Source organism: Oreochromis niloticus, linkage group LG10, assembly GCF_001858045.2.
Source record: "Oreochromis niloticus isolate F11D_XX linkage group LG10, O_niloticus_UMD_NMBU, whole genome shotgun sequence".
Lineage (NCBI taxonomy): Eukaryota > Metazoa > Chordata > Actinopteri > Cichliformes > Cichlidae > Oreochromis > Oreochromis niloticus.
Window position 1 is genome coordinate 21,662,486 of NC_031975.2, and position 7,990 is coordinate 21,670,475.

The 7,990-nt window shown below is 34.9% G+C and overlaps 2 long non-coding RNA genes across 2 annotated transcripts; both read right to left on the minus strand.

Moving 5' to 3' along the window:
- Nucleotides 1-3,772: 3,772 nt before the first annotated feature.
- Nucleotides 3,773-5,310, minus strand: LOC109203889 (uncharacterized). The gene is made up of 3 exons (XR_002063554.2): nt 4,802-5,310; nt 4,369-4,500; nt 3,773-4,108 (listed from the first exon to the last, which is right to left on the minus strand). It is a non-coding gene; the product is annotated as an uncharacterized LOC109203889 (long non-coding RNA).
- Nucleotides 5,311-5,568: 258 nt separating this feature from the next.
- Nucleotides 5,569-7,356, minus strand: LOC112848022 (uncharacterized). The gene is made up of 3 exons (XR_003221893.1): nt 7,155-7,356; nt 6,401-6,458; nt 5,569-5,963 (listed from the first exon to the last, which is right to left on the minus strand). It is a non-coding gene; the product is annotated as an uncharacterized LOC112848022 (long non-coding RNA).
- Between the last annotated feature and the right edge of the window lie 634 nt (nt 7,357-7,990).

Below are 7,990 nucleotides of genomic sequence, written 5' to 3' on the forward strand. Positions count from 1 at the left end.
TGTAACAATAATGTTAAGATACTGTCAGATTCAAAATCTTTTGGACAAACAGGCAATTAATTTAGTTTGTGCTATGTGCACCACCGCAATGGATTCTGAAAGAAACAATCAAAATATGACTGAAGTCTAGATTTAAACTCAAGGAATTTAACAAAAGCATTGCATTGCAAAAGCGTTGCATCAACTTTTTTATGAGTTGGATCTATTTAACCCTGATGTTAGATTGCATCCCAAAGACCCTGATGACAGTATAAGTGATGCATACCTCCACCTCAGCGGCTCAGAGAGATCCCTCATGTAATCCCACCCCCACCTTGACCTCCTTCCTCACACTGCACTACTGTCTCACTGTCTTCGTACATGACCTGCACCACCATCATATAGTTCTTGGACACTCTTCTTCTTCTCCACCCAGGCACAGTGCAACTCCATCTGGCCATCTCTATACTTCTCCATCAACATTGTCTCATTAACATATGACTCTCTAGTCTTCTTTCTTGACCCTTCTTGGAGCCATACTGCTGTTCACTGATCAACTCCTCCCTCCTTAACCTAATTAAAAAAAACCTTTCCCACAGCTTCAGGGAATGGTTCAGTCTGTTTTGCATCTTTCCGCTCTCCAAGACTGTATCTTGTATCATATCTTCACAGGTATGTAATCTGGATCAACCACAGTTCAACTCTTCCTTACAGATCCTTTGCACTTCCTTCTTCACTATCTTCACTCCATTTGAGGCCTTCCTCTCTGAAGGTGGTCCTTAAAATACTCACCTTAACTTACTGGACATGCTCAATTTTAACAAGTTAATACAAGGCATTTTCTCCTTCAGTATCCAGCCTCACATACAAGTCAGTTTAAGCCTTTTCCTTAGTCACCTCTCTTAGCCGTACACTAGATGCCAGGTGCTCCTGTCTACTTTCTTTGCCAGCCTTCCAGTCATTAAATACACAACTGAATGCAGAACGGCTGCAAAGTAGCAGTATCATGAGGGAGGAAACATCATTTTGTTATTTCCATGGTGTTACGTACCCACGGAGAGGTCTAGGAGTGTGAGTATGGGGACCGGTAACAAATTGGTGCAGAACGGAATGAAAAGGAAACCAGACAGAGGTGTTTAGTACATAATATGGTTTTATTACAAATAATCTTAACCAAAAGAGCCGGCAACGCCATTTTACCAATAATGCCAAAGAAACAAAGGAAGCAGTCGTAGGAACAAAGGAAAAAAAAAAACTACCAAACAAATAAAGGAGGCACTTCTCACTTAACTCCTCACCACGGGCATGATGTAGAGCCACAGGGGGAAAAGCCATCTCCCACACAGTTCATCCCCAGCCTATATAACCTCAGAGAGGTGATTGCTGACTGGGCAAGAGTGGCAAGAGAAGAGGAGGCGGAGAGAGCGGGCAAACACCCCACCCACACACTCCCACAGCCTCAAAGGATGTAACACATGGGCTGTAGGTTTCAGGCAGTCACAACTTAAGTGCAAAATATTTTTGATTAAATATACAAAACAATCCTCTCATTCAGTTTTTTTTTTTTTTTTTTTTTTTTTTTTTTTGGTGTCTAATTATAACTGCCACCTAGATACAGAACCCTGTAGTGACAACTGTGCAAGGACAGTTTTACTGATCCAGTTAATTAATTTCTTGGCCTATCGGTTTAACAGCACAGCTGAGGGCTGAACATGTTTGGATAGAGACAACTTTTTTGGTAATTTTACCACAATATATTTAAATGAAATAACTCAGATGATTTGAAGTGCAGACGTTAAGCTTTAATTCAGTGGGTTGAACAAAAATATCGTGTAAAAATGTGAGGAACTAAAGCATTTTTTAACAAAATGTCTTCATTTCAGGGGCTCAAAAGCAACTGCAAAAATTAAGTAACTGAAAAAAAAGTTTATTTCTAATACTTGCTGAAAACCCTTTGCTGGCAATGACTGCCTGAAGTCTTGAACCCATGGGCATCACCAGATGCTCGGTTTCCTCGTTTTTAACGCTCTGCCTGGTCTTTACTGCAGCTGCTCTCAGTTGCTGTTTGTTTGTGGGCCTTTCTTTCTGAAGTTTCATCATCAACAAGTGACATGTATGCTCATCTGGGTTAAGGTCAGGTGACTGACTTGGTTATTCAAGAATATTACACTTCTTTGCTTTAATAAGGGCCTGGGTTCCATCGACTGCATGTTTTGAGTCATTGTTCATCTGTATTATGAAACACCGCCCAATCGATTTGACTGCATTTATCTGGATTTGAGCAGACAGGACATATATGGGTGTTGCTGTCATGGTGCTCTCTGTCTGACTTGCACTTTTGTATCTTGTTTTAAATACACTGTTCTCTGACAGGAACAACCAATAATCATTTTGTGTTTAAATTTCAATTTTCATTTTTGAATTAAAAAAACACATTGCAGTGCCATCCTTTCATGTTCAGAAACATGTTCTGCAATAACCACAGAATGCAAGCGTCACTTGTTTCCTGCCATATCTTGCTTGTGCAGTGTGCACAACCTCTATTGTTATATTTATAGAAACCCTGGTCAATGCAAAAACATGCACGGATATACGTGTAGAATGGTGTATGTGAATGAACTTCCATTAGCACTGCGTCCCCTGGTGAATGCACAAGATATTACCACTGATTTTCATAAATGCAGCTTGGGGGCGTTAGCAGTCGTGTTCGCATTGTACACGTCACAGGCGGGGTATATCATTACAGCCATGGATCAGCCAGTAATTGGTCAGGAATCCACCAGGTATCTGTCATGGTCCTGTCAGGAATGAGGCGACTATTTTGAGTTGCCATCTGTGTATTTCTCTAAACACGTCAGAATTCATTCAAGTTTTCACACTTTTTATCTTTTTCTTTTTCTTTTTTTTTTTTAGCAAATCCAATCTAGCCTTTCTATTCTTGAGGCTTATATATTTACATTCATGTAGTGTTCTCTTTATGGTAGACTTGGATATTGATACATACCTACCTCCTGAAGAGTGTTGTTCATTTGGTTGGCTTGGTTGTATCAATTTCTCAGATGGGTTTTTTTTTCTGTTTTTGCAGATTAAGGATGACTTTGACCACATGTTGTCTGTTCACAGCAAAATCTTCCAAATGCAAGCACCACACCTCAAATCAACTCCAGTCCTTTTATCTTTTTAATTGAAAATGACTTTGAATTAATTGTCCAAATACTTTTGGTCCCTTTAAAAAGAGGCTGGCACATGTTAAGAAGCTGAAACTCTTAAACTCTTCATCTAATTTGAATGTGGATACCCTCAAATGAAAGCTGAGAGTCTACACAATATGTCCAGCTGGTAGCTTAAATGAAGCTTAAACTACTTGATACTGCTGTCTCCTGGTGGCATGTACCTGTACAGCATGGCAGACAACATGCGCCTGTGACCCTTATCCCAGTGTTAATGATAACTTACACCAGTGATGTCAAACTAAATTTACACTAGAGCTTTTGCTGCACATTTAATGCAATATCTAAGTATAAGAAAAAGAAGTGCATGTTTAACAGCATGACTCAGTTTTACTACATAATATGCTTGAAAAAGTCTGGCTAGCTCATTGCTCAGACTGTCCCATAAATATAAAGCAGAAAGTTTTTGTTACAAAAAACAGAAAAAATGTCCTGTGTTATTTATTTATTCACTTGTATTGTTTTTAAAAAAGACATTTCTATTGTAGATAGTGCAAAATAGTAAAAAAACAAAAACAAATAAAACAATAAACAAAAACAAGGTAAACGTACTGGTTCTTATACAGCACTTTTCTACTCTATCACATCACTTTAGACAAGTTCCCTCATTGACACACAGCACTTTTAAATTCACACAGATTCATACTACGATGCGTCAGAGAGCAACTTGGGGTTAGTATTTCACCCAGCGATATTTTGCATGCAAACGAGAGAAGCCAGGGTTTAACCTTAAGCATTTGCTATGTTAGTCATAAGGCTAACAAAGCAAATATATGTCATTTCATTTTCTCATGTTTCATTAGAAAATTATTTTGCATTTTGATGTGATGTGGTTGTTGTTTTGTTTGTTTGTTGCTTCACTCTGACATCTGAGTAGACCACATCCTCTTCAGCATCAACTGAAAGAAGTAAAAAAATAAGACATTTTAACTGTCTTGCATAGTTAAATGATAATAGTATTGTTTCGTTGTTTTTTACATTATACAGAATGGTAAAATAAGGTAAATATTCCCAATACATACATTCACACTTTCCAATTTCTATTTTTTTCCAAATATTTGTATTAATTATTGTTGTTTTCAGAAATGTCAACAAAACTGTCCAGGTTTTTATACTAGTTTATAAAGACAAAAACATTAAGTGAACATGTAACTTTTACCTTCATTAACAGTGATGCGGTTAGTTGTCTTATTGAAACATTTCATACCAAGAAGCAGGGCCAAAACCAGAAGCAGAATAGAAATGCTTGTCACCACAACCACATTCAAGACAGAGAGGTGAGAAATTGTATCTAGAAGATATAAAAAACAGCATTATTAAGGAACTGAGATAATGCACTCTCATTTACAGGGCTACATGACCTCAAGTGACCTCAACCTCAAGATGCATACTTGAATTTGGTGCATAATACTGTAAACTACTATAAACTAAAAATGCAAGCTATCCATGGAGTTGAAAGATCATTTTCTTTCTTTTTTCTGTAAAATAAATCAAAGCACACACATATACCAAATAGCTACAACAAAATACACGAACCAAAAAAATATATATTTTAAAAGATATTCAGATAAAATAAAATGTCATGACTCTACCTGTACAGCTTCTAAGGCGGACGACTGTTTGTTCTCTGCTGACATTGTTTTGAACAATACATGTCAAGTTTCCCATCATCTGACCATGTAAGCTGATGGCAATGTTTAAAACGTTGTGTTTGTCTGTTTTCTTGGGTCTGGTCTGTATTAATGAGTTATCATGCAACGACAAAGTGAACTCTACTTCATCTCCTTCAGAGAAGCAGCTCACTGTCTTCTGTTCTGGTGACAAGCACGTCTGTGATATAGCTGGTTTTGACACAGGGGCTGAAAAACATATATATAGTCACTTAAAAATGTGATACCAATTAGAAACTGTTAAACAAATTACTTCTTTAGAGACATTAGCTGATAAATGTAGCTGCAGTTCACAAAGTAGGTTTGAGACCATGCAACAAAGCGATTGTCATCTGTGCAACTGGTTATATAAGTGTATAAAAAAAGATAAAGAGTAGACTTAAATCAAAATAATGTATATAAAAATACTATAGAAACTCTGCTTCCAGGGACTTTCAAAACTCACTAAAGAAAATGCAGCTGGCAAATGTTTGAAAACAAACATTTTTAATCTAGGCACGAAACGTTTAAAACGATTTGTAATGTACCCCAAAGGGCTGATTTCGTTCATCTGGACGTAGCATTTTCAAATGTTTCTCCCATTGAAAACGCTACATCCAGATGAACAGAATCAACTCTTTTGGATTCATTTACCTGGATGATTGAGCATGCATCAAGAGATTTGTAATGTAATTTGTTTATTTTCTCCTTTACAGTAAATCCATACCATATGCATTATTGCCGTTACACATATATTATCTGAAGAAAATAGTAATTGTTGTCTTACCTAGTATGTCCAATTCAACAATTGTTTTGTGCAATAACAAACCATTAGATGTGTGTTTTTCCATCGTGTACTCTCCAGAATCATTTTTTGTTGCACTGCTGAGCATAAATGTTCCATTTGTGAAGAATGTAGAACGACTCTTGTATTCTTCATTTATATTTAGTAAGGAGTAATTTTCTAAGTTTAAAATAATATCTGTATTCTTCTCCAATCTGGTCTTTGTGTTTAGACTAGTAGGTAAGTAAAAAATGAGTGGTTGTCCCAATATTCCAAAACACTTATGGGATCTAGGTTGAGTTAGATTACACTCTGAAAACCCTATAGAGAGAAAAAAGAAAAATACAAAATTCAAAACTTAAAAATTCAAAAAGGGAAAATTCTTATTTTTTGTTACTTGTGATGTACCTTATAAATACCAGCAACTATTCACTAAATTGAAAACCAGATACTTTGGATAAATTTAAAAAAATGAATAACAGCATTTGCAAATGAAAGTTATTTATTTATTTATTAATTTTTGCAGATTCTTAGTTCGTTCAGTCATTTATATTTTAAATGCCTGAGGCAATGCTGCGTGAGTATCAGTATTAAAGACATAGTTATCTGACGGTACATAATACAGCACTGTATTAAATATTGGTCCAATTATTAAATAATATGGTAAAATATTTTTGAGTTGAAATTTGAATATCTTTTTTTAATGTTTTTCATTCATCAAAATTACTATAAAGTAGTTTGTAATTGTTGAAGCATACCTTGTGCCAGAGGAGCGGTTGTCAGAGCTGCAATGATCATGCTGGTCAATATCATTTTCTGTCGTGGCAGAATCAAACTCTTAACGATAGTGACAACCTACAAGTGTTAGGGCCACATTAAAAAAAAAAAATATTACTGATAATTTTGAGAATAAGTTGAAATTCTATTTCGATTAAAGAGTCAAAATACTATTGCAAGAAAAAAGTCAAAATGTGGAGAAAACTTGTTTTTCAAGACAAGCTGCCACAGCTGCCATATCTCTACAAACATCTTGTGTAGATGAGTTTGAAACAAATTGATCAGCCAACTTATCGTGTCTTGTGATATAACATACATCCTTGGTCATTTTCCAGCCAACTCTTCCACATTTGTATGTTTTTTTTTCCTTCTTAGTCTTTCAACTTTTTTCTCAATATACTACTTTGACTTTTTTCTTGACATTTTGACTTCATTCTCAAAATGATCAATACATTTTTTTCTTAATGTGGCCCTAATACTCAGTCAACCAGATTCAGGTTTACTTTTGTATAAAAAGACACTTTCATATTTGCAATAATAATATAATATAATATACATATATAATTATATATTATATTATATAAATTATATATATAATATAATTTGTGGATTATCTCCATAATTAGCAGACAGTTTCAGAGACAGGATTTTATATAATTTAGACTTAAAAATATGCTTGTTTGTTTGTTAATTGATGTTGCAATTGGAACAGTCAAAACTGTAAAAGGTACTCACCATATTTAAAGTACGAGGTCCTTTTTGTTGCTTGAACGGACAGTGAATTTCCCACTGACAGCTGGGTGGTATATATGTCTTCTCACTGTCTTGTGTAGAGAGAATTGAGGAAGCAGCTATTTTCGTGCAGTTCTACTAAAGTCCTGAATGTGTTGCTGTCATTATGGTGACGGTGGGCTGTTGTAATATTCATGTAGTATTCAGAAACAGTGGATAATCATTTTATAGTATCACAGCTTTACAAAAGCCTTGTGAAATGATTTTCTCTCTTTATTATCAGTTTTGCAAATGTATTATTAAAAAAGTTATTTTCCAACAGCATCTTTGTTATGTTTTCTTTTATTCTTTCTGCAAAGAAAAATGAAGGACTCCGAGCCACGAACAAATGAGAAAAACAGATATCCAAATCAGATAGTAAAATATGCCTGATATGGTTATCAAAATTTTTGAAACAAGATCATGTCCATTCTTGTTTTTACTGGGAATTCAACTTGACATAATGTTGCTAGCATGTATTTACAAAACAGAGACAAGGGAATGACTGGATGAACAAGCATTTTTAACAAAAAGTTTTTTAGTTTATAAAATATGAATTAACTATTTTTTAAAAAGTATTACATCAACTACAAACAAGTTATTTAAGACTTGTTTGTAGTTGATGTAATACTTGGTAAACAATATCAAGTAAATGATATTATGGCAATGTAATTAGGTGCATATTTAGAAACAGATAGATTGTGAAATGAGCTAGTCGTTTGTTTAATTGAGACTGTGTTGAAAGTGTGTTAAGTAAGCTTTTATAACGACTTATTTGTAATAAGTATTTGTAATTCTTG